Source organism: Sebastes fasciatus, chromosome 4 (genome assembly GCF_043250625.1).
Source record: "Sebastes fasciatus isolate fSebFas1 chromosome 4, fSebFas1.pri, whole genome shotgun sequence".
NCBI lineage: Eukaryota > Metazoa > Chordata > Actinopteri > Perciformes > Sebastidae > Sebastes > Sebastes fasciatus.
The window spans coordinates 34,988,625-35,016,474 of record NC_133798.1 but is presented as its reverse complement, the minus strand read 5'-3'; the positions used below and the strand labels follow the sequence as shown (position 1 = coordinate 35,016,474).

The following is a 27,850-nucleotide window of genomic DNA, read 5'->3' as shown; positions in this document are numbered from 1 at the left end:
CATGTATGTGTGTGTGTGTGTGTGTGTTGGGGAGGGGGTTGTCCACAGTATTTGGCCACACCCCACCCTCATGTCAGTCATGTGCTGAGTGACACTGCCTGTTATCAAATCCCTTCATGATCACTCTGCTTAAAAAAAACTAAACTAAATAATAAAAAAAAAAATCTTAACTAAATTGTCAAATTCACTTGAAAACAATTACTGTTATTATTTCACACACAGGAGGATCCAAAGCCCAGATCCCACCCCCCATCCATCCACCCCCATAATAAACATTATGGTGATATAGCTCCTCACGTGGACGCGCAGTGCGAGTGCACGCTCGGTACGACAGGCAGGCGGATTGTAGACGAGAAGAAAAAGGAGAGAGAGGAGAAGCTGTGAGAGGAGGAGGACGACGTGACCGGAGGACTCCAACCAGAAGGACTAAACACAGAGACACAGAGGAGAGAAACTGGATCATATCTACAGCAGATTTGGAGGTTTGTGCAGCTGGATACTCGGTGCGCACGACAGCGTCTCTCTGCAGTAAAACCAGCCGGAGTGTTTTGGACACAGGAGGCTTGTCTGCTCTTCCTCGTCTGAAAAAGAGGGTTTGTAAGCGGGGACGTTTACGGAGCAGCGGACTGAAGGCACAGTGGAGGAGGTAAGACCACATTTTCTCCTTTTAACCTCCTAGTATTTACATTTTGCTGTCAGTAAAACCAGCAGAGCTCTGGGTGGGAATGTCAAAACCTCCAGTTCAACATCAGCTGCAGCCTCCTCATTCAGATGTGACATCAGACCACGTTAACATGTATGATTATGAGAGGAATGGATGATATATTTACTGTATATTTACTAATATCTTGTCCTAATTGTTTTGTAATCACTATTATGTAGTCATATCTTTATATTAATCTTGTCTCTATAGGTGGAGGCTTCAGATAAGCTCTCTTTTTTGCCTCTTCCTGCACTGTATATTATTCTTTTTTTTTTTTTTTTAATGTTGTATAGTCTTAAATTGTGCAAAGCAAATAAACAAAATTTAAAAAATAAACAAAAAATGGTCAGACTAGCCTCCAGCACCCAGGTCTCCAGGCTCCCCTCCATCCTCACCTCACCCCTCCATCCCCACCACCACCTGGGATAAATGTCACGCTGTTTTCTTACATAATGCGTAAATGTGCAGTTACAGATGTTGCCTCCTTGTATGCTGGATGCCACGCAGTTTGTGTGAGTCTGACAGTGACACAGTGCAGCAGCAGCAGCAGCAGCAGCAGCAGCAGTAAACGTGACGCACTGGTATAAATGGATGATGATACTGTAGAGCTCGACCCATCCAGAGTGCTGCTGCTGCTGGTTGGGTTCAATGTCGCAGAGGAGAGTCTGGAGCTCTGAATGCTGCTGTTGTATAAAGGCTGCAGAGCTTTTATGTATGTCATATTGCTGCACACTGCTATACAGTGTTGAGAGCTGGCTGTGGCATTTTGTCGTCATGTGTGAGGCTTTAAGGCTGCTTACATCACTCTGCTGCTGCCTGATGATGCCTGATGATGGCTGAGGCTTTTTACATCTGGACACCAGGATGTTCAGCTGCTGTATGCTTCTAGTTATTAAACACCATGTGTTGCTATAGATGAAGGTTAATGTTGTTTTGTGTAGTGGTGTGATCTCCTGTTGATCACAAACAGCTACTGTAATACACCCTAACTTTACATCCTCAAGGTTAGAGCTGAATTGATTAGTCAACGAGTAAAAAATGCCCTAACATTCACTGGTTTCAGCTCCTCAAATGTGAATATTAGCTGGTCTGCTGAGTCTTGTATAATGTTAAACTACATATGTTTTGGTTTTGGACTGTTGGTCAGACAAATAAAGCAATTTGAAGATGTTTACTGGTGCTGTATAAAGGCTGCAGAGCTTTTTGTGTGTCATATTGCTACATACTGCTATACAGTGTTGAGAGCTGTGACGGAGGATGGTTGTGGCATTTTTTGGTCATGTGTGATGCTTTAAGGCTGCTTACATCACTCACATGCTGCTGCCTGATGGGGCTGATGATGGCTGAGGCTTTTTGCAGCTGGACACCAGGATGTTCAGCTGCTGTGTGCTTCTAGTTAAACACCATGTGTTGCTATAGATGGAGGTTATAATGTTGTTTTGTGTATTGGTGTGATCTCCTGTTGATCACAAAGAGCGTAATACACCCTGTTGTCATATAGCTAACTTTACATCCTCAAGGTTAGTAAAAATGCCCTAACATTCAATGGTTTCAGCTCCTTAAATTGGAATATTAGCTGGTCTGCAGAGTCTTGTATAATATTAAACTACATATGTTTTGGTTTTGGACTGTTGGTCAGACAAAGCAAACAATTTGAAGGTGTGTTTTTGGCATATCTACTGTTTTATGACCGTTTATCGACCAGGCAATGAATCGATTATTCTAGAAATAACAGATGAACCGACAGTGACAATAGTTGGTAGCTGCAGCTCTTGTCAATATTTAGACAGATTGTTGTCAGCAAATGAAGGTGGGTATTTTGAGTGTAAATATGTCAGTTTTAATTATACAGAGCTTTTAGGGGCGGTCATCGTTGTGTGTATTGTGAGTATGAGTATTTAGATCCTGATGGGAAGGTTGGCACCTTGCATGGCAGCCTCTGCCATCAGTGTATGAATGTCTGTGAATGGGTGAATGCTGACATGTAATGTAAAGTTCTTTGAGTGGTCAGAAGACTAGAAAAGCACTATATAAATGCAAACACATAGACTTTAAAACAGAAAACCATTGTGTTCCAAATTGCTTCACGAAACAAAGTGTTTTGATAAAACTAAATGAGGAGAAACAGCCTGGGATAGGTAAAGGAAATCATGTAGCATGGTTAAAGGCACAGAATAAGAGCATTACAGCAAAGCTGTTCAGGTGGATTTACCCATTTTGGTGTCTTTCATGTGAATTTGACACCATCAATCAGTTTGAAGTTGAGAGTCTCAGTAGAGCAGCAACAAACAAAGTGGGTTTCAGTTGGAGCTGAAATGAGGTAACCTTCAGTCAGTTGACATGTTAAAACAGGCCTGAATGGCCTCGGCCAGACCAGACCAGACCAGAAGTGCCCCCGAGGTCTCTGTCCACGAGCCCAAAAGCTTCAAGAGGTGACACACCTCCTCCTCCTCCTCCTCCTCCTCCTCCTCCTCCTCCTCCTCCGGCAGCTCTGAAGTGCCGGTGTTGAGCAACAGCACTGAGGAGCCGTGGCTGCATGTGACGAGTCTCTGCCGGCCTGTGGCAACGTTCATGAACTGCCGCAGGGACGGAGATAAAGCCGTTACAGGTGCATTATTTTGAAACGCCAGAACACACCAGTGCTTCTCAGTCACCTGACGTCACGTGACGTGCAGTCTGACTCCTCTGACTCCCCGGCTGCTGGAGAACTCCCTTAATGCGATGTCAACTTTGCTGACATTAACATTTCATTCAGGTTATTATGTAATTGGCTAAGCTCTCGAGAGCAGGACTGAAAACATTGCTTTGACAGCTCCAGCTGCCCGGCGAATGCACTCCTGAACGAAGCGGAGCGGCTCCAAAGCAACTCAAAGTGCTTAATTTTTAAACGTGTGACAGATGAAGACGTCACGGCAGAAGAAGTGAAGTTTCTACACAGTCACAGTCAATATAAACATCACACAGCAATCGCATGCGAGGATAAGGGTGTTTTGAAAAGCAATATATTTCATTTTAATAATTCATGTAGAATGAAAGCCTCTTTTTCTAGAGCTGTTTGAAGACGCCACAGATACTTCTAGAGTTGGCATTTTCTCAAGCATTAACACTACTGTCTCTCCTGTTGTTGCTGCGGCTTCAACATCATGGGCTCTCCATCTTAACCACTTGGGCTTCATTTTCCATATACGTTTTATCTAGAAAGAGAAGAAACAATGCCGTGTCCATGTCCCAGACGAACAGAGATTTAATGACGTTTAAAGGCTTAATATGCTGTGGAAATAGTTTGTGAGTATAAATCCTCTTCATATTTAAGAAGTGGTCGCTTATTTTAAACCCTTTGCTGTCAGAAACCACCCAGGTTCACGTATGTTAATTAACTTTGGTGCATTGATGTGACGGAGCAGATCAGAGGGTGGGGGAGGTTCATCTGTTTGCTGCTTTCACACCTGCAGTTTGGTTTATTTGATCTGGATCAAGACAAAAATGATATATTGAAGCCTTTTGATGATGAACAGACAGAAACAGACTGGAAAAGAGCTGTTTTTGTTCTGTAATATGGGGGTATAGCTGGGGATTGCCAGGTTTCACTCACTTTTTTAATGAGAAATGCAGCTGTTTTTAAGCTCTTTTCACTTTCTGATTGATCAGGTAAAATCTACGCAGTCACGGTTGCCAAGTTAAATATAAAAGCTACTTAAAAGATCACTTACTTGACAGTTAATGATCAGCACACGGATTTAATAGTAGTTTAGCTTTTGAATTCATGCTAAAATTACAAAATCTTGTGGTCGGTCTGCTTTGAGTCCGATTGGAAGCTGACTGAGAAGCACCGGAGTCAAAGGGAGGTGAAGGTGACCTCTTTTATTTTTTTAATGGAAAACCAACCGGCCTATATGATCTCATAGCCGACCTTTATTCATACCAACTGACATCCAATCACTTTTCTCACAGATTTACTGTAATCTACAAGCTCTGATGATGAAGTCTGTATTAGATCATGGAGATAAGCTCATCAGCAGATTTAGGGAGGAGCTAAAGACTCCATCTACTGTAAACTGCTAAAAATCATTTCAATACAGGAGCACACTGACCCGCTTTTCTGTTTAGTCTGACCTTTTGAATTGATGGCTTAAAGAAAAATGGTTTTGTTGTTGTTGCCACTGGATCCCAGTGTCCTTGCTCGAGCAGTCAGATCACGCTCCAACCTGCTGCCGCAACGCTCAAGGCTTCATGTAAGACAATACCAGGATGAGGTCAATGTCTCACATACCATGTCAGCACGGCTATATGCATCTCTAACCAGGTGTATTTATAGCTTCCACAATGGTGGTGGTGGAGGAGGAGGTGTGTGTGTGTGTGTTAGGCATCTTAAATAGCATCTGTCTTTGTCTTGACACAGACGAGAGGACTTGAGAAGATACAACAGTAAAGTAGTCAGGTTTCCATTGTTGTCACTGTCAGAGAAAATCTGCACAACATTAAAGTTTGACGTCGTGTTTCTCCATGAATCAAATCTGTGATGATTGACGAAGACAGAGGACAGTTTTATTTTTTATTAATATAAAGGAAAGCCTACTTTGTAGACTGTTACATCATTAATCCGTGATGTTAAGCACACAAGCAGTATTATAATTTACTCTTCAGTTGGACCTATTTTCCCTCATCATCATCTGCTTGCGCTGCAGTTAGTGATTTCCCAGAATGCTTTTCAACACCTCCCAGAGACAGAGCATGATCTAGTTGCACTGAGCGGTGGGCTTTATGTGTCGTTGGGTTGTAGCTGTAGTGATTGTGGAGTGAGAGAAGAAACGTCTCACCGCCCTCATTTAAAAAAACAACCGGTCATGTGTCTGCAATGCATTCTGGACAATCGAGGCCACGATCAGTGGAGTAATCGGCATGTCTTCCTGTTCTTTGTATGAATTTGTCACTACATGTTTGTCATACATCTGTGCTTTTGCCAAGCTTACAATTACGATGCTACTTTAGTTTATTTTGACTCAATCCCACATACACATAGAAAATAATTTAGCCTTTTTTTAAATGAATGTATTCTTGCCCTTTTTTTTTTTTTGAAGATAAGGAACCAGTGGATGCTAGAAAGTATTGAGAGACAAGTAAATGTGTTGTTGGTTTCGGTCTTTGCATGGGATTTGTTGACAATAAAAAAAATATAGAGTAACGCCAGCCGTATTCTTTGAGCTGGGGACACACCAAACCGACATCAAAGACCTAAGGGCGACGAAGGCCACCAGCTGCGTCGCCTCACATCGCCTCACATCGCCTCACATCGCCTTTGTCTTGGCCAAAAAGTTGCTGCTACGTACATGTGGTCACATTTTCCTTTATTGCTCCTAACAAACACACTTTAGTACCTACGCATGCAGCTGCATTGAAAAAAATCATTCATTTTAACATGTGAAAAGGATCCTGCATACTTCCGGATATCAACTCAGTCAGTTGGATCATTCAGTGGAACCGTGACCGCTGACACACTTCTGCTCTTTACGCTGCTAGCCGAGACCACACGGTGACCTGCTGACCTCTGTGACACTCATGTGACATGAAGACTGAAAGTCATTTGTCACAGTGTTGATGCTCCGTGACGTGAAGTCCGTTATATTGACCACAGTGTGAATTAGACAAGGATAACCTCACACAGCCTTCAGCCACAGTCGAGGTTAATTCACAAACACATTCTCCTTGTTAGGTTTCACATATTCTTTAGAGAGTAACACTCAAAGAAACTACGTCCAAAACAAAAAATAATACCTCTCTCTTGTGCGGCTGTCCAACAATATTAGAATCACTTTCATTTTTCCACAGTCTCCTTCAAAGGAGTCGCTGCAGTATAATATGTGTCACTGGTGCAGATTGTTAGCATGATAGCAGAAGTCCTTTTGATTCCAACATGGCTTGATTCCTAGCAGGGCGCTGTTGTTTGTTATTCTTTCAGCTGTTCAAAGCCCTCTGTGAATTTCTGCATCCATTATCGCTCCTCACATCTCTTTGTATTATTCATTTAACCTCCTTCTATGGCTGTCGCTGCTTTAGGCATAAACACGGTTTAAAAAGATTTCTCATCGTGCAAAAAGTCTCGGTTTTGTTGCTGAAGATGTTTTTGACGTGGAGAGTGGGAGAACTTGATTGTGCTTCTTGCAGTATCAGCAGCAGCTGGTGAGGGCATGGATCAGTCCCCTGGCACTGCCCGGGGCAAAGAGCAGCCAGCAGCATCGCCATCACCTCGCTGCCCTCCGTCCTGCTTGGCTGATCACAGATGGAGAGACAAGAGGAGAGAGTTTGACAGGGATGATTAAGAGAAGGAGTGTAGGCATTAATACATGTTGAGGGATTCCTTTTAAATCAACCAGCCAACAGGCCCCCTCTGCAGATCAGGGGTATGCTTCCAGCTTTTGTATGCCTCTACTAAGCTTCTGTATATAGTGTATTTATGGGATTTTTAATTAAATTAGATGTTTAACTAACTTGCACAGTTGTAACCTGGATCTATGGCTCCTACTAGACAGGCCCGGACCACTTTATTTGGAGGTAATATGGAAAGTGAATGCCATTTTAAATCAGGAAGTCGGTCCGTGAACTCTGATATCTGACAGTTTGGGTCATAATTTTAGCTTTCAACGTCGTTTTTTGTTCCAAATGATCTAAGATAACCCAATGTTTTTTTTTTAACCTGCATGATCGACATATTTTTCGACGCGTCAGATATTGTTTTGTAATGTTGCCACATTTTTAGGTCTCAGCAATTAACTTAAAGGGGACATATTATGTATTTTCAGGTTCATACTTGTATTTTGGGTAGGGCTGTCAATCGATTAAAATATGTAAACATGATTAATCGCATGATTGTCCATAGTTAATCGTTGTTATTTGCAAATTAATCACACATTTTTTTTTATCTGTTCAAAATGTACCTTAAAGGGAGATTTGTCAAGTATTTAATACTTTTATCAACATGGAAGTGGACAAAGATGCTTGTTTTATGCAAATGTATGTATATATTTATTATTGGAAATCAATTAACAATACAAAACAATGACAAATATTGTCCAGAAACCCTCACAGGTACTGCATTTAGCATAAAAAAAATGCTCAAATCATAACATGCTAAACTGCAGCCCAACAGGCAACAACAGCTGTCAGTGTGTCAGTGTGCTGACTTGACTATGACTTGCACCAAACTGCATGTGATTATCATAAAGTGGGCATGTCTGTAAAGGGGAGACTCGTGGGTACCCAGAGAACCCATTTTCATTCACATATCTGGAGGTCAGAGGTCAAGGGACCCCTTTGAAAATGGCCATGACAGTTTTTGTTTGACAAAAAGTTTGGAGCGTTATTTAACCTCCTTTGCGACAAGCTAGTATGCCATGGTTGATACCAATGGATTCCTTAGTTTCATATGATGCCGCGTTATTGCGTTAACTTCTAACTCTACTAGAAAATGTTTACGTGCTTTAATGTTCAACACATTATTTTTCTCATACTGTCTGTCTGAATATACAGTACCTGTATTCACCCTCTGTCTGAAACGCTCCGTTTTAGCGGCTGTCTCTTTAAGCCTCCCTCCTGAAAAAGCCCAGTCTGCTCTGATTGTCTTTCAAGAAAAATATGGTAATAAGGTAGTTCTCAAGCTGTGGGCAGTATATTCTAATGAGCCTACATGTGACATAGGAAGGGGAGCCAAATCTGAATGGTTTGTTGAATCACATGTTTTCTGATCTAGGCAGTCCACAAAAAACTGACTGGGTTGTCTTATTCACAGTTTGTGGGTTGGTGGGAACTCCAGATAGCCAAATGTATAAGCACCAGCACTGAAAAAGTGAGTTTTCATGATATGTCCTCTTTTAGACCCAGGTTATATGAAACCACAACTTCCCTTTAAGTCTTTCTATTTTATCTCCCTCCTCTTGTCAACGTCAGGATGGTTTAGTGCTCAGAGAGCCCATTCCACATGATCCACATGACCCCAGTCCAAGCATTAAGCCAGTAGTCATCTGCCCTGCTGACGTGTCTTTGATCAGTTCCTTGAATCACTAAAAGCCTGGAGGTCATTGTGTTATAGCTGACCCTGCACTCAGATGTCTACAGACAGGCAATCAATAAAATATCACATTATTAATCATTTTGTTTACCAAGTCAGGAAGCTGGTTTTTGTTCAGTTTAGATACATGAGTCGAGCAGCTGAGCGCAGCCAGGAGCCAAACCAGGAGCCAAACCAGGACTGTTGCAGCTGGACGTCGGTCTGAGGAACCCAAAGAAAACAATGGCAGGAGGCTCAGAGGATGTGATGCACAGATTGTACTGAAAAATCTCAAATTCCTATTTATTCCAATAGGAGATGCTGCGCAGCTCCAATCAACTGCAATTTGAGTGTGGAAAACATGATGGAAAACAGTCAGAGACGAGCCCAAAAGCTCGCCTGTGCGTTGAACGTCCACTTTAAGTCTGTGTTTTAGCTCCGCTGCGGATGCTGATGTTGCATTGTTTGTCTCACTGTATTGCCAGCAGATTGATGGAGCTGCTGCTCAGATTGACAGATCTAGCTCAGCCAGCCACTCTCCCCTAAAGCCAGCCAGACTGCCTGTGAAAAAAAACGCCCACGAGGGTAAATCAGTAGTAAGAAAAACTCTCGCCCCTCTGCAATTAGCACCGTGTCATTTTGGGGTTCGGAGGCAGCCGATAATGTCACATCTCACTCGCGTCTGTGGTTCGGTTCTTAAACATTTTTGACAGCGTGCCTGCAGACTCGGGAAGGCTGCGTCGTTCAGCGCTCGTGTCACTTCCACTGAAAGCTGGATTGTTGTCTTTAATAAGTGCTTGTCTCATATTTGTGCTGTCTGTGCAGCGTCTGGTTTCTGTCACCGTGGACTGGCTGCTGCGGGTTGCTAGTTGTAGCCAAATGACGCCGCGCTGAAGAGCGCTGGCAGCGGACACGCACGCGAGAGGAATTTGAATACATGCAAGAAACGACAGGCAGGCAAGGCGAGCGTGTGACCTGCTGTCTGCCGCTGCTTTGTTGCAGTATGCTGCTATGCAGTGCGTGTGTGTGTGTGACAGAGAGAGAGAGAGAGACAGTAGTGGCCAGAGCCAGAACAAAGCAGTCTGCGACCGGAGGACTTGGGTGTGGCCAATCTCACTAATGCTCTTACTACATCTAATCATTTGTAGGTGCAGCTGTGCAACGACCTCAATACTTTTAGAGTCCTGACAGAAATGTGTCCGTCGCATCGAGTGTCAAAATGTGCCCCAATGTGTTGAGTGCTTTCTCAGGTCTTGTTTACATATTCTTCATCAGGTATTTCCTGAATTTTAAGTCGTAATTTTGATACCGAATAAATTCTATTTCCTGATTTTAAGTCGTAATTTTGATACCGATTAATTCTTAGTCATTTTCTTGAGCAAACACATTCAGTTCCAGCTTCCTAGTTGTGAGGATTTGCTGCTTTTCTCTGTTTTATATGGTAGTAAACTGAATTTCTTTGGCTTTTGGAGTGTTTGAAGACGTCATCTCAGGCTTTAATGGGCATCTTTCACATTCTTTGACATTTTATAGACCACACAATTCATTGAGAAAGTATTCTGCAGATTAATCGAACACAGTTGCAGCCCTAATTTCACTTCTTTTATGGCTGTTAAATAAACAAAAACGAGTTGTTCGGATACCAATACCATATGAAATGCGTCCGATATATTTCACAGTGGAAAATCCAACAAGTAAAACGGCGATATGTGCAGTGTGTAAGGCTTCTGTTTCGAGGGGTGCCACTAGTGTTGCCAAGTTCTGTCGCATTCATTCTCTCTATGTATTTGTTCATGTTTTACATGAATCGGCTAATACCGCAAGTTCAGGTATCGAAATCAAGATCGGGAAGGAAGACATGGTATCAGAACATCTCTAACAAAAAGGTATCAAAAAAGTATGACTTTGGTATTTGTACCAAAACGTAGGTGTCTTATTGACTTGATACCCGGCCCTATTCATTTCCAGCTTTCTGTTTGTCTTTCTTTTCCTTTGTTGCATGTTTTCTTGCACGTCTCTCCCTCTTTGTGTCTCTCCCTCTTTCCTGTCTCTATTCTTCTGGCTTTTAAAGCTTCGTCATTCTGCCAAGGTTGTCTGAAAGGTGCTCCGTCCTGCAGTCCGTCCTACTTTGGCGCTCGACTCTAAACTGGGACGCCACAATACGAATATAGCAGGTAGTATAGCCGGTGGCTCACTGGCTCAAAGTCACATGATGTGTTTAGCTCGGACACCGCAAGTTCGGACATCTTCTCTTCTGTGTATGTTTTTGTCTCTGTCCTGTACAGACGCTGAACTTGGATATAGTTCTGTGGACGAGGGTGGCACTTAATGTGCCTAAAATGTAAACAACCCACTATTATCTCATTTTAGTTCAATGTGTAGGAGGCGACACATTTTCTCCCTCAGAGGAACGTGTGATTATGAAGTTTAACGTGAAGTTATATGGCACAACAAACAGTCGGCATCTTTCTTTATGTCTTTCTTGTTGGGCTCCATAAACACGCACCATAACATAGAAACTCACAGGAGACAGATTTTCATCACTGTATCTTTTTCCGGCTCTTCCTGTTTTAGCTGTCATCATACTGTATGTTAATAAAGCTGTTTTCAGCCTCTCAAATATGAGGATTTACTGCTTTGTTATGTCATTGTGAATGGAATATCTTTGGGTTTGGGACTGTTGGTCCTTTGAAGACTTTGAGAGACTTTGAAGAGGAAGTGGTTGTGATCAGAAATGTTCATTTAAAAATAATAATCCTTGCAGTCAGCATTGTATTAGAATCCTCATTAGCTGATGATGGATCTATAAACACAACAACAAAAAACAGTCACGCAAGCCATGTTTTCATCACTTTTCTCATCTTTATATTTTAATAAAGCAATTTAGAGTAGAAAGGATTACTTGATTCATCGATTACACGATCAACAATTTAGTAATCAATTTATCATTTAAGGTGGTGCAGTGGTTAGCACTGGCGCCTCACAGCTAGAGGGTTGCAGGTTCGAATCCGGCTTGGGACCCTTCTGTGTGGAGTTTGCATGTTCTCCCCGTGTTAGCGTGGGTTTTCTCCGGGTACTCCGGTTTCCTCCCACAGTCCAAAGACATGCAGGTTAGGTTAATTGTGGACTCTAAATTGCCCGTAGGTGTGAGTGTGAGCGTGAATGGTTGTCTGTCTCTATGTGTCAGCCCTGCGATGGACTGGCGACCTGTCCAGGGTGTACCCTGCCTTCGCCCAATGTCGGCTGGGATCGGCTCCAGCCCCCCCGCGACCCCTAACGGGATAAGCGGTTGCAGATGGATGGATGGATGGATATTTATCAAGCTCAATGATTGTAAATTGATTTGCGTTTGGGGCTGTTGGTTGTTTAAAAAAAGCTTTTTAAAGATGCCACCATGACCTCCCAGAAATTGTGATTGACTTTTTTTTTTTAAATTAATCAAGTAATTTGGAAAATAATCATCTGATTAATTGCTAATAATAGTATCATCATTAGTTGTAGCGCTAAAGCAGCTCAGCAACAGTCAGCATCATTCTTTATACTATATATTAGAATCCTCATTAGCTGATTTGGGTCCATAAACACCCGGCAAAACAATAGAGACCCAGAACAGCTGTGTTTTCATCATCGTCTGTGTTATTCTGGCGCACGTTTCATCATCTTTATACGTATGTTAATAAAGCAATCAGTAGGTACTGTCAGCCCTCCAACACACATTGTCTGCAGGGATTTCATTCATTCATTCATTCATGGTCTGTACTGGCTACATACCTCTTCAACCGTCCCTGACAGGCAGCAGTTGCTAGGAGCCAGACTCACTCACTCGCTCTCCGATAAGCAGCTAGTTGGTAACAATAAGGGTCACTGCTGGTGAGCTTCACCGACGTGCTTTTCTCTATTTATTAACTGAGAAGCAGCTTCAGGTAAGAACGATTTGTGTTATATTGATGTTAGACTCAGTAAAACCTAATGAAAGAGGCATAGTTTCAGTCTGTTCAGGTGTGTTGCTGCTTTACAGGTTGTGAGATATTCAGTTGTGTCAATGTTGTTTTTCTCTTTTTATTGTAAGTGGCGGCTGGCTTTCTCAACAACGTAAAGAAAGATTAATCTTACTGTCATATTAATGGAGTTAGTAAGTAGCTTGAAATATTTGGATGATACTTATTTTTTCCCACTTTTCACAAAACAATAGAGCTGAAAGAATTAGTCAATCAACTGAAAATTAATTGGCAACTATTTCAGTTTTTTTTTGTAAAAATGTCAAATTTCTCTGGTTTCAGCTTCTCAAATGTGAATATTTGCTGGTTTTCTTGGTTGTCTGATAATAAATTTAATATATTTAGGTTTTGACTGTTATAAAAAAACAGGACATCTGAATATGTTGTGAGGGTCAGTTTTCACTATTTATTTAATTTAATTGAGAATATAATGGGAAGATTAATCAATAATGAATATTGTTAGTTAAAGCCCTAATAGAAACAAACACTTTTATGTATCAGAATACAATGAAACCAAGACCACGGCAACAAAGAAATACAAGATATGTAAACAAACATGGAACAATACAACTGAAAGCAAACAGCTTAAAGGAGCAGCTCAGTTTATGCACAGTGGAAATACAGATAATGAATAAGGAGCTGCCGTTCATAATGTGCTTTATGTGTCCGTCAGGGAGTCGCAGTCGTCGTTTACAGCTGTTGTGTTAATGAAAAGCTCTCCGTTCCCTCTGAGGCTGCAGCAGCACGACCGTCTCGTCTGGAACAATGATGAGAGCTGCTCATGTAAAACGAGCCGAGCACGCGAGCGCTCTCATTGGTCAGTGGTGAACGATGGGAGGCGGGCGATTGGCTCGTCGTTTCCGAGTAGCCGCGATACGGTTGGCTGTTGTCACGGTGCTGAAAAGTCTCACCAGAGAGAGAGAGAGTGGTGTGTGTGTGTGTGTGTGTAAACGGGGTTGACAGTGAAAAGACAGTTTGTGTGTGTGCGTGTTATTGTGTGTGTTGTGTGTGTGTGTGTTTAAAAGCTTAGGTCAAGGTGAGCACAGTGGGGTTTAATTTAGTCGGAGCAGGGTGTGAAAGCCGGCCTGCTGTGGCTTCATAGGTGTGAATGAAGGGTCTTTGAGTCATGGCACGCTCTACAAACACGCACGCACGCACGCACGCACGCACGCACGCACGCACGCACGCACACACACACACACACACACACACACACACACATACTAATTAATAATCTATGTACACACTCATGCCTCCTCTTTGTTTCGCAGTCTGAATTAAAATCATAAATTATCAGTGAAATTATATACTATTAATTAAAAAATGTCTGTTGTTTCTCTGCTGTGTTGGATGCAGTGCAAGCAACACAGAGAGGTCATAATATTATATTATATAATATTCAATATAATACATACATACATATATGTATATACATAATGCATTAGATGCAAAGGCATAATGACGGAGGAAAAAGATGAGGCTGTTGGGAATATCAACATTTTCCTCAGACATATTATAAAATTACCAAGAAAAACAATATACAACTAAAATGACTATATATTCACTTTATTATGCACCGAAAAATTAACTTCCATGGCCTCCGCCATTTCTGACAACGTCAACGAACACCTCACAAGTCGTGAACACGGAGCTTTCAGAAACTTTCCACTGACGAGGTCGTGAAAACCAGAAGAGGGGGGCGTTCATATGGACTCTTCTGGTGAACACGGTAAACACGACCCCCTTTGAAGGCACCATTAAACACCGTCTCATTAGTGCATATATTGGCGTGTGAAAATGAGATGTCAGCCTCTGTTGTGGCCTTTTAAGCTGGTTTACCTCTCCACTGTACTGCCCCCATATTTGACAGTTATTGGAAATGGATTTGTGTCATCACGTTTTGTTTAAAAACAAAACACGTTTTGTTTTTTTATTGTCGTCATTTTGTAAACCCCTCAATCGTCATTACTATACCACACTTGTCACTTCCTGTCTGCAGATGAGGTTTCCCACCTTTGGCTGAGAAAACACGAGGTTATAGAAGCAAAACCAAGACGTCTTCAGCATCAATGATTCGTTAACTGTGTGTACTTCTTGTTTTTATTGTATTATTGGCATCTTTGTTGTAGAACGCTCTTTGCCGTTTCTGTCTTTTCACACACAAACACACACTCTGGTACAAATAAGAACAGACACTTATTTACATTTAAATCTAACGGATCCTTACTTCAAATCCCGTATTCATTACCCTTGTGTATAAGATTGGGAGAGCCCCGTGCTGATTACTGAAGGAAATTTAAATCTCCCACCTCTTCAGTCCATCTCCGGCTGACTGACAGTTGATTAGGTGGTCGAGACAGAGGAGCGAGGCCGAGCAGCTGCCGCCAGAGAGAAAACAATCAGCGGCTCTCACACACACACACACTGGCCTCTAAGTGGATTTGGTGGCTGGTAGAGAGAGGGATGGAGGGATGCAGGGATGGAGGGATGGAGGGGGAGGGGAGACGGCGTCTGTGCTACATGTCTCGATGTGGACTGTGTGTATGTGTGATTAGATGTGCCTTTTGTTTTCAAGATGTGTGTGTGTGTGTGTTGCCAGTTCTGTGCTTTGATTTTGCCAGGAAATGTGTTGGACACGTGTCGGGTGTTAGTGTGCGTGTAAGATGAAATTTTAATGATCCATGTGGCAACAAACTGGTTCGTTCCACCAACAAATTAATAAGATACAGAAAAGAAATGGTGCATTTTAACAGAAAAATTAAACAAAGAGATGAATAACAAATGTACTGTATGTAGGTGACAACGTTAAAATACACTCAGTTGCCAGTTTATTTAGTGCACTTAACTAAAACTAATGCAGTCTAACACAACATAATGTAACCCTACCCTAATACAACAATCAATCCAATAATTCCTTTCCAAAATTTAGCGTAACTTTGGAGGGTTATTTAGCCTCCTTTTTGACATGCAAGTGTGACATGGCTGGTACCAATGAATTCCTTATGTTTTTTAGTTTCAGATGATGACAGTACCTTCACTCTAGCTTTAAAACTGAGCCCGCTACAACCTTCGAAAGAAGGTCGGAAGCCGGTGGGCCGTCAGAAGAGGTTAATTAAAAATCAAAAACAGTGTTTTGGAGAATCAATACAGTATCGCAGAACAAAATATCACGATACTCACCTGTATCGATATTTTCTTACTCACCCCTAATTGCAAAGCAGAAAGCATGACATAAAAACTGGACCTGATGTCTTTGTCTGTTGCTTCTACATGTCTGTTGTTGATGTAAAGTTTCATCACATCTTCATCACTAGTTGTTGCTGCACATTGTGACGCACTCTGCGGGCTGCATTTATTTTTGTTTTTGTGTGTGTGTGTGTGTGTGTGCGTGTGTTTGTGTGTGTATGCGTGTGTCTGTGTGTCTGTGTGTGTGTGTGTGTGTGAGAGTGTGTGTGGAAGGTGGTGAGAGCTTGTGGTTGCTCTTTAAAGGAAGCGCAGAGAGCTCTGTCTCTGTTTGTCACTCAACTATCGTTTGAATACAGTAAGTGAATCCTCTCAGGTAATGATAACAGACTACTAGCAGAAGCTAACACAGTGATTTGTCACTTTTCTCGCCTCGCTCTCAATCAGTAAAAACAGTAACGTGATGTTGGAGTGGAAGAGGAGTTCACACATTCACATTGTAACGTGTTTTTGTTGCATTTGATCACCTTTACTGACTTCCCCTTTCTGTTATGCAGCTTGTTCCACATGAGCAAAGCGTGTCAGTTTACTGAGATGTTGGAGCAGACTTCCTCTCCATTACCCCGTCCCATCCCTACTTCATTTATTGATGAGCATGTTATCGTCTTTTCTGTTGCTGGAGCGGATTCACACACATGTCTTTTGTATTATTCATCTCTGCGTGGTTCATGTGTGCAAATTCAAGGCGTTTGTGTGAATCTATGTGAATGTCTGAGAAGAAGACATGTATGTACTGCCTTTGCATGATGATGATGATGATGATGATGATGATGATTGTGTGAGTGCATGTGACTACCTTTTGGTCCCACCCTGTGTTTTTGAAACGTGCCCTGGGGCTCGTCCTTGTGGGAGATGTGTTTGGCCTATTGGCTGCATTCTTGGGACTAAATGGAGTGTACCTAATCCACGTCATTGATATCCCCCCACACACACACACACTGACATACACACTCGTGCAAAGCTTGCGTCTGCCCTCAGGGCCCTCTGAGCAGGAAGCAGACTGGTGGCTAACGCTACAGACGGACTCTCGACAAAGCTTTGCACTTTAAAATGTCATCCTGAATGCGATGCGTCTAAATGTTAATTAGAAATTGCTGTTGGCGTTATTACGGCTTTTAAAGTGTATTTGAGCATCTTTGACATCATGCTGCGGGATTTGGCGAGCACAGCTGAAGAATTTGACACCGCTTTTTGTCGCTTTCCATTCTGCGTCTCTTCTCTTTGGATATTTTTTTCAGGTGACAGAAAGCAGACATTTGGTCTGCAGGTTTTAAGAACGTCCTTTGAGTTGTTTGGAGGGTCAGCTTCAGTCTGGATCTGAGTCGAGAGCTGGGAGTTTATCACACAGTCTCTGTTTCCTGTGATATAATCCCAGAGCGTTCAGTTCCTCTGTAAAATGGTCATATCTAACCTGTGCAGGATTGGACCGGGAGGGCAAAGAGGGTGACTGAGCCAGGGCTGTTGCCATGGTAACCCCAGCCAGGACCAGGGATAATCGTTGGGCCAGGCATCTGGTTTCAGGAGAAGCAGAGAAGCAGAGTGAGATGTTTTTGGAGGGTTTCTGGAGCTCAGTGGATGAGAGTTTCACCTCAGTTGAGCTGCTTCAACAGCTGATTTTGGGGGCTGGTTGTTGCTGATATGATATTTGAGTTTATTACATTAATTAAAACTTTTTTCATTCAGCAAAAGAAGCCAAACTTCTCAACTGTTGAATCAATTGACATTTTGGGAAATATGCTTATTCGCTTTCTTGCTGAGAGTTAGAGGAGAATTATTGATACCAGTCTCATTTCTGTAAATATGAAGCTACAGCCAGCAACCGGTTAGCTTATCTTAGCATAAAGACTGGAAGCAGCTAGCCTGGCTCTGTCCAAAGGTAACTAATTAACACAATATATCATATTTGTTTAAGCCATACAAAAAAATTTAGTAAAAACAATGGTTTTACGGAGGGTTACATGCCGGACTATTTCTTGGCTGGTCGCAGTGACTTTGTGACTTGCTGAAACCCTCATTAAAGGAATACTTCACCCACTAAATGACATTTATATATCAATTATTCACCCCGTGTTACCTTGAGTTCTTGAAGAAAACTTTGTTTTTCTCACATGCATCCACGGTGAACGAAGAATCCAAAAAACGGAGAAAATTCTTGATGAATTGAAGTAAATAGGGGCTGCGTTTAACAACAGCAAAACTACATCAAAACATCCGTTTACAAACTCTCACACAACTCGTGCAGTATAATCCAAGTCTCATTTATCCAGTTGTATGCTCACTACTTCCCAAACATATGCATCTTTGATAAAACAGGCTAAAACAGGCAGGTGCGCTACTTGTCCGTCCGAGTCCGGACACCTGCACAAGCGTGAGATGGTTTTTGCAGAAGTGTTTCAAAGAGTAAGATTTAAGCAAAGATGCATGTGTTTGGGAAGAGACTTGGATTATACTGCATGAGTTGTGTGAGAGTTTGTAAACGGATGTTTTGATGTAGTTTTGCCCCGATTTACTTCAATTTATCAAGACTTTCCTCTGTTGTTTCATTCTTCGTTCACAGTGGAGACATGCGAGAAAAATAAAGTTTTCTTCAAGAACTCAAGGTAACACGGGGTGAGTAAATGATATACAAATGCTCATTTTGGGGGTGAAGTATTCCTTTAAACCTCAAATTTTTTAGGTCATATTCAGTGGACAGATGTGAGAGTGGTATTGATCTTTTCATTAAACTCTCAGCAAGGAAGCAAATATTTCCCAAAATGTTTAATTATTCCTTTTAGAAACAGAAGCCAAACGTATCAAACGTGAAACATTAAAGGAGCTGCAAAAGATCTTTGCAAAATTATAATTCAAATCATAAAGTCACTTATCAAAGAATAATTAAAGAAGAGTATGAATATCAAAAAGCATTTGATGCCAGATTTTGTAACTTGCCAGTTTTCGATATTCAGGGATGCATAATTTAATTTGGTGCCAAAAAAGTTGTCTGTCACTCAGACATGCCTACTAATCTCAGAGATATTTTGTCCTCAGAGGACATAATTTGAGAATATTGTGTATTTAAATGCCTCAAACTCCGCTAAAGCACAAGTGTAGTAAATCTAATCTTTTGGAAGGACTTTAACAAAACATATTTGAGGTTTGAGTGCGTAACTGTAACCAGCGCTGCTGATCTTGTTGAGGTAAGACCGTGATTTATGACCCTAATTTGGAGTCGTCTTTGCCAAAGAGCCTTTTGTGTCCCCCTCTTAGCCTCCAGGGTCAGAACAGAACACCGTCTCTTTTAGCGCCGTTTCATCCGTTTTTCAATGATAGGACGCAGTGGAGCGTTCAGTGCCAGGGGTCTTCACTTAATAACATAATCACTTGACCGCAAAAAGAGAAGATGAGAATCGCCATCAGCTCCACATTCAGCTGCTAGCTCAATTCCTGTAGTCGTTCAAGACACATTGGTTATAGAATTAACTGGAAGTATCAGGGATGGGTCATTTTCACAGTTTCTCTCTGTTCTTTCAGTTGTATTTCATCCCAGAAAGAGACATTCAATGGTACATTTTGGGAACACAACACCATTGGCCCCTGTCTCTAGTGAACAGCAGGGAGTGTATGGAGTTTCTGCTCTGTGGTTTCTTGCCAAATTGTAATTTAATAATAAATGACCAGTGCTGCAAATGTATACACTAATGACTTTATAATGTGGCACTGCCTGGAAATTAGAGCTGAAACAGTTAGTCAATACAGAATATTAATCTGCAACACCTTAGATTATCCGTTAATCTGTTTAGTCATTCTCTGAGCAGAAATACCCCCAAAAATCAAGCCTTTTAAAAAGGACATATGCTCATTTTCAGGTTCATACTTGTATTTTGGGTTCCTACTAGAACATGTTTACATGCTTTAATGTTCAAAAACACTTTATTTTTCTCATACAGTCTGTCTGAATATACCTGTATTCACCCTCTGTCTGAAACGCTCTGTTTTAGCGCCTGTCTCTTTAAGACCCCCTCCCAAAAAAGCCCAGTCTGCTCTGATTGGCTTGCGAGAAAAATATGTTGCACCTCTACAAAGGTAGTTCTCAAGCTGTGGGTGATATATTCTAATGAGCCTGTATGTGACATAGGAAGGGGAGACAAATCTGAATGGCTTGTTGAATCACATGTTTTCTGATCTAGACAGATCACAAAAAACTGACTGGGTAGTCTTATTTCACAGTTTGTTTTTCACAGAGTTTTTCACACGCACTGAAAAGGGAGATTTCATGATATGCCCCCTTTAAAACGTGAATATGTTTTGGCTTTTCTTCATTTTCTATGATGGAATCTTAATTGGGCGAATGAAGCAGGTTGAACATGTCAACTTGGGCTCTGGGAACTTGTGACTGATATTATTCAATAACATTTTAGATACCAAATGATAATCCATGAATCAAGAAAATAATCGTTAGGTTAATTGATAAAGAAAATAATGATTAGTAGCTTAATATCAGCTGCCCTATTGGCAACATGTACATCTGAGTTGGCCATCATATACATGATGTTGTTTCCGCAGCGTTGTGTTGGAGCGTTGAGTCCATATTTTGTCGATGGTCGACACTGGTTATGGATAGTTGAGCTGAGCTGAGCTGTGAGAAACAAGCATCCACGTGACCCATGTTTGCCCGATGAAAAGAAGTTGTTTACCTGGATGATGCAGTAAGAGCCGGTTATCTGCTTGTACTATTCCTCCCTGCAATACTTAAAACTGATCCACCGACCAAATAGTGCCAAATATGTCCATATATCTTGTTGTGTGGACCTGTTTTTTATTGATGAATAGCACCGATAAGGAAAGCTCCACTCACTCAGTGATGAACACCTTACATTTCCTGTAGCTGCTTCACAATAAAAGCCTCCTGCTGGTTCACCAGTGGAAAGCAGCATCAGGAAATGTGCACTCGGACACTAAAATGTTAGTGTCTGTAAAATGCAGCAAAAGACAAAGAAGGGGGAGGCTTTGGAAATGAGTATGTTTAGCTGAGTGGTGGGCTTTTGTTTGCGTTTTCTTGTGAGCGTTGGTCTGTCAGTGTGCTTAGTATTTCCTGTCCCGTGCATTTCAAAGTGGCCTTGTTGTCTTTGACATCTAAAATAAAGCCTCAGTTTATGTTTCTCCTCAAAGTTAGTTTCTTTGCAGGCCCGTGCATTATAATGATGGGTTTAACAAGTCATGCAGCTTGCAGAGCCCCGTCATTACCTGGCGTTGCACCACAGCCTCAGACCTAAGATCTGCACTTGACAGTTGTCTCTTCTGCTTGTCTTTTGTCCCCTCCCCCATCTGTCTGACCTGCTCAGAGCACTGCAGCAGCAGAGACAACAATGCAGTTTGTCAAGGAGGCTCGTAGGTAATTCAGGCCGTGCAAGTTCAGACTCTCAGGTTTCTCATGATTCAGTGTCCAGTGCTCAGGCAGACCACAAACAATTCAATTTATTTTTATACAGCGTCAAATCATAACAGAAGTTATCTTGAGACGTATAAGAAGAGGCTGTGCTAATCTTTTGCTGGTCTGCGTATTTAAACTGACCATCACAGGAAATGATTCATATGGAGGATGTAAAAGCAATGCACGGAGCTCTGTGGCGTAAAACTCTGAGGTGGAAGTGAAAGCGACCACAGTGCCGTGTTTTCCCCTCGCCTCTTATCGTGTCATGTTTCACCAGAACGAAAAGAGGACCTTGAAGCATCTTCCTCTTTCCCTAATTAGAGACTCATTTCCTTTTGGATTTCGGGGTAAGAGGGAGGTCTGCTGATGCGGCCGAATGAAAACTGAGAACCAAGATAAACTTCCACTATCGAGAGAGAGAGTGGAAAAACAGGGAGCAAGATGATGTGAGCGGCTGCCAATGAATGTACTGCAGTAAAGCCTTCGCATTGTTATTGTGTCCAGGCTGGTTGAATACGCTGAAATACAAGGTCTGGTACACACAATAGGTGGGGTTGAGGCAAACAATACAGGCCTTTCCTCCAGAAAACAAATCAAAATGTCAAACGGCATTTCTTGGAAACTGTAGTGCCAGTTAACCACGTACAGTTATCAGTTTCCTTTAGTGAAACGCCTCATTTTCTTGCAGACGTGTTGGAAAAGAGGCCGCAGGACCCGTTGTGCACGTTGTCACCTCGTGTACAGACTCAGAGGTCGAGGCTGAGAGCTCTTCCACTTCAGCGCTCGAGTGAAGTGTTGACAAGTCTTTAAACGGAGGTTGTCAGAACTCAGACATCTTATTTTTGTCCAGTGATCTCAGATTTTTGGACGACCCCCCCTCTCTCTTTTACAAACATGAACTCTGCCTCGGGTTGGATTAAGGCCCAGACAACAATAATACTAAACTTGAGGCTGAGAAATTCCTACAGTCCTTCAGTGAATGTGTCGGACATGGGTCTTTCACCAAGAATATTTTGCCAGCGGGTTTGAAAAGCATTTCTTTAAAAAAATCACCAAAATTGAACCGTTCATCACAGCGAGGAGCTGTAAAAACAGACATTGTCGGTGGATATCAACTTTACGAAGGTCTTTGAACACATCATGTGTGACGAACTCGTCTGTCAGGAATAGCAACCAAATGAAAGCTTAAAATTGTGATATTTCATCACAGTCACTTTATTCTACATGTTGTCTCATTTACATTTTTATTTGCCAAAAATAAACTGTTTGCACTAATTAGATTAGATCCTGTAAAAAACATTGAATTCTGCGCTCCTCGTCGCATCTGGGAACGACATGAGTGACTCATCTGAGACCAACGGTCACGTGACAAAAACTCTAAACTGCTGTTTACATAGAGCATAAAGGAGAGGACAAGAGAGGCTGTAGTAGACGTTGTAAAAATGTAATATAAACATATATTTTAATGAAAAAATACACAAAAACGCCCTGAAACTGCTTGTGTTTCAGAGGGTAAGATACTCTACAAGGGAAAATATTCCTCCCAGGCCGTATCACCTGATATTTGTATCTCTCTTGTCCCATCTCACTCTGCAGCACACTTTATAGCCACTTGTTTAGTAAAACTGTTCTTTAAATGACTTATACTGGTGTTTTACTGAAGTCAGTGGTTTGCTGAGTGGGTCGACCTTGAAGTTGACCTCCGTCTTTACTCATCCTCCGTCTGTCCCTGCTGACCATGGAGAACATAACGGTTCCTCTTCCCGTCACTTGAGTGACGCCACTTCTTAACAGCCACGTTGGTCTCTCGTGACTCATTGTGACGGGACTCAACCCCCGGAGCCTCTTGTCTTCTTCATCTGTTGTTTCCTATCAAGGCCACGATGTGCTTTCATATCTGATCTACATGTACATGTAGGATGTATGTACATCCTGCCTTTTACAGATTTTTTATAGGATAATTCAGTTATTTGTTATTATCAGCAGTTCATCAATCTATTTATCTTACTAGTAGTGTCTGTGTAGTTACTGCCAGGTATGGCTTGTCCAGCTGTGCCATAGAGGAAACAAATATCTAATGTGGACTTACAGTACTCGTCGCTGCATTAAAGACCCATACAGTCACATTGTTTAACATGTTCCTTCTTAGTTTGTTCCCTTATAGAGAGACGAAGTCCCTCCCCTTCAGGTGGACCCAATGGGAACTTATTTCGGAGAAAAACGTATGTACGATAGTCAACGGCAAGACACAAATAATTTTTTGATCCTGTTTGAGTTCCTCCATGAATCACACATACGTTGTTTGTCAATTTAAAAAAATATTTTGCAAGTCAAGAAAGTCGCATTTTGTCGTAGGTTTGTCGTAGTATCATTTAGTTTTGTGTGAAACAGTGAACTACATCTCTCGTCTCGCACAATGTACGTCACCAACACTAACTAGCTAGCACAAATGAAGCGTTATCTTACCTGTTTTATCCAGCGAGTCCTGGTCTTTTTATCAGCTGGGAAGTGAAAGAACGAGCGAGACCCTTTGCTTGTGTGAGTACAACAAAGTATGAAACACACAAGCATCGTAGCTTCAGCGAGAGAGACGTCACTTGCGTGACTTTTGGGTGTGTAGTCTTTCTAATCACAGTCTGATACTTCAACCGTTTTACAACAAACTGCAACTTTCTTGACTTTCTTGAAAATTAGGATTAAATTGACAAGCATCATATGTTGCGTAACTCAAACGGGATCAAAATTATTTGTCTTTTGTCGTTGACTACCGTTAATATTTTTTCTGAAATAAGTTCCCATGGTGGTCCACCGGAAGGATAGAATACTGCAGACCTGCTCTTGAACGCAGCATTTTTGGCTGCAGGGATTTCCAGGAGATGTGGGTCCCATCTCTCCAGAGCCTTTGCTGCTGACATTGTGGAACCATTAGGGGCCGATAGCAAAGCCCACCTTAGGTTTAGGCTAGGGAAAGATTGTGGTTATGGCAAATGAACGTGAAGTTAGCCAACTAAAACTCTTGGTTAAGATTAGGGAAAGATTGTGGTCGCGTATCTTTTAGAAAAAGCAACCATTGGTTAGTCTGCAAAGGGACACACACAGCTCAGATGCTGTTATAAGTCGATCCACTTCCCTGCCCTCAACGCCCTTACTTTTTGGCTTGCTACTGTACATGAAGGGCACACATACTTTCTGAATTGGCACTGGACAGTCTTGTCCTTTTAAGGTCTAAACAACGATCAAAGAAAATAAAAGCCTGAGAAAGACAGTGAGGAATAAGAGACTTGTGCTCCAACAGATGGCACGTCATTTCAGATTCCAGTACTTCTGTAGAAACTTTAAGAGCCACTGTCGAAGGCAGAGCCCGAAATGCGGCCGCAAACATGCAATTCGACATCCCCTCTGCTGATTGTCAAATACCATCCCTTGTTTGAAAGACATGCCACTGGTGATTCTTGTGGCAGCCTTGTTTTGCTTGTCTTTGGCTTTTTCTGGCCGTGCGGCGACCAGTGTCGTGTTTCAGGCAAACCTCTTCATCTCAAAGACTCCGTCCACAAAGACTGCAACTGCTTTTATGTATTTTTACACACACACAGACACACACACACACAGAATAAAACATATGCACACATGCACACATTAGCTGCTGACCTGTTTTAGCAGGTTGTTGATGTGAACCAAAAGTGACAGTCCTGCAGAGAGAAGGTGGTCAAGTATTCGGAGTAAACAATCACTTTACCTGTCACATTGCTCTCTATACGACTGTGTATGTCTAAAACAAGCTTCTGCAAAACTGCATTCAGCAAACGTCACGAAAGCCTGTGGCAAGGGGAGCCAAGTTTTGCATCAAAAAGCGTAATCCTCCCCCGTTCACCCATACATACACATGCACGCATCCTGCCGGTCGTGACATGTTTGGTTCTTCCTGGTCCAGCGCTGTGAGGGCCGTTATTAGGGCCAGACTTGCTTCGCTTTGATCTTCCCAAAACGCCACGGCCCGCCATTCATTACAGCGCAGAAATTATGCATGAGGAACTGTCAGTCCGCAAACATTACTCAGCCTGAGCCCCTTTGGGTATGATTGGAAAGTAGCTGAAGGGAGAAAAAACACAGTTTTAAATTAAGGGTTGAAAAAAGGATTGCATCCTTTGTGGCCATTTAATTGATCCTGACGTGTCACATCTCAGACCTTTAATGGACACCATAACCAGGGCAATTTAGAGTGAGTAATATAGTATAAAATAAGCCTAATTGTACAGTATATCTTTATATTAGGGCTGTCAATCGATTAAAATATTTAGTTGCTGTTCCTGTTCAAAATGTACCTTAAAGGGAGATTTGTCAAGTATTTAATACTCTAATCAACATGGAAGTGGACAAAATATGCTGCTTTATGCAAATGTATGCATACATTTATTATTGGAAATCAATAAGCAACACAAAACAAAGACAGATATTGTCCAGAAACCCTCACAGGTACTGCATTTAGCATAACAAATATGCTCAAATCATAACTTGGCAAACTGCAGCCCAACAGGCAACAACAGCTGTCAGTGTGTCAGTGTGCTGACTTGACTATGACTTGCCCCCCAAACTGCATGTGATTATCATAAAGTGGGCATGTCTGTAAAGGGGAGACTCGTGGGTACCCAGAGAACTCATTTTCATTCACATATCTTGAGGTCAGAGGTCAAGGGACCCCTTGGGACGCCTTGCCAGTTTTTTCTCACCAAAATTTAGCGCAAGTTTGGAGCGTTATTTAGCCTCCTTCCCAACAAGCTACTATGACATGGTTGGTACCAATGCATTCCCTAGGTTTTCTAGTTACATCCATAAATAAATACATAAATAAATAAATTAGTGTCGTTAAAATTAATTTGTGTTAACTCATTATTATCCCGTTAACTTTGACAGCCCTACTTAATATTTACACTTAATTTAATGGAAGTGTATTACATTGATGTCAAATAATTTAGCCTAACCTGCTCCGTCCTCTTGACATTTAGAGCTCTGCAGTGGAGATACAAATTTGAGTTTATCTCTGCATTGATTATTTGAAAATGAAAAAATGTGGTTATCTAATGCACAAAACAGAGAGGCAGATATTGATCGTCCTCCTGCAGATACAAATCCCAGCATAGAGCCGCGGGACCGACGGTAAACAGAGGTGGGAACTGGAGGATCAATGAGGATGATGGAGCCATTAGTGACACTGTGACCCTGGCGAGGTTTCATTGGTTTTTGGAAGCATTGTTTGGACTGTTGATGTTGCGGCGGTCACAGGGAGAGCTGATGGTACGTCTGTGGTCGGTCTGTTGACATTTCAGACGCAGGTTTCCTCATGTTGAAGCGGGCCTGTGCGTTTTTAAGCGTGTCTGTTGTTCCTGCCCGCCCTATTAAATTCTACTCTTTCATTTTCCACAGCTCTGCGGTGTCCAGTAGTTACTCAGCAATAGCTCCTTGGGATAGTGTTCAGCTGACCGCACCTTGAGAGCCAAAGCTGCGGGTAGATCATCTCTTATTCTGGAGCACAAGTCCCGGGCAAAGCTGCTTTAATGCAAACACACTCAGGGGTGTTTCTGTTGGCCTCGCTCAGGTTGTGGGAGAGAAATGTAGGCCAAACTTGTCCTTGGCTCAGACTCGCATCCACTTTTATTCTGCACAGTAACAGCAAGAGCAATCTGATAACTTGGTATAAGTTTCAAATTTTGTTTAACGTTTTGAAACTAAGTCAGTTGTATCAGTTACAACATTTTTCCCTGCACACAATTTTGCAAAAGTGAAGGATCCTGCTCATGTTTTTGACCAAATTATTCAAGGTCATTGTTTTACATTTCCACATTTGTGGTTGCATTTTTTTGGTCCAGTAGACGAGGCATGACGGTTTAAAGCCACGCTAGCGATGTGTTGGTCTGCTGGTCAGTTCACCACTTTAATCCAGACTGAAATATCTCAACAGCAGTTTGGTTTTGCTTTTATTTAAATTCCTGCAAAAGGAATGACATTCCCATCAGCCCCAGTTGTACTAATGTAAGAGTTAGGGCTGGGACGATGCACCTATCTCCCGATTCGATACTATCAAGATACTTTGCTGCCGATTTGATGTGTATTGTGATTTGATATTACAATTTATTGCGATTTTTGTTAACTTTTTTAACACTAGACAATGGAAAAAAGTAGAATCATACACTTCTCGGGACTTTAACTTAAGAAAATATCGAAATTAATACAGTAAAAATGTTAAATGTTCAGCATGTACAGTATGTAGTCAGAGATTCCCTGAAGTAAAATATATCAGTCATTGTCAGGCGTAATTTATTCAATTTATTTCCAGCAACTCAAAAATCAAAGAATAACGACATGTCCCTCTCAAATTAGAGGTATTTTATTTTTAATTTGTAAAGGGCATGTAACGTGTTTTATACCTCTGGTGAATATAGTCCAATCAATCTTAT

At 41.8% G+C, this 27,850-nt stretch overlaps 1 protein-coding gene across 19 annotated transcripts in view; it reads left to right on the top strand.

The window, feature by feature from the left end:
• Nucleotides 1-303: 303 nt before the first annotated feature.
• The window catches only part of LOC141766740 (unconventional myosin-IXAa-like), a 166,069-nt gene continuing 138,522 nt past the window's right edge, over nucleotides 304-27,850 (top strand). For 18 of the 19 annotated variants that reach the window (XM_074633850.1, XM_074633848.1, XM_074633858.1 and 15 more), the window contains exon 1: nucleotides 512-646. The gene's annotated coding sequence lies outside the window, so the exon portion shown is untranslated. Of the gene's footprint in view, nucleotides 647-27,850 lie in introns of all 19 variants that reach the window. The other variant, XM_074633854.1, reaches the window with a different exon arrangement.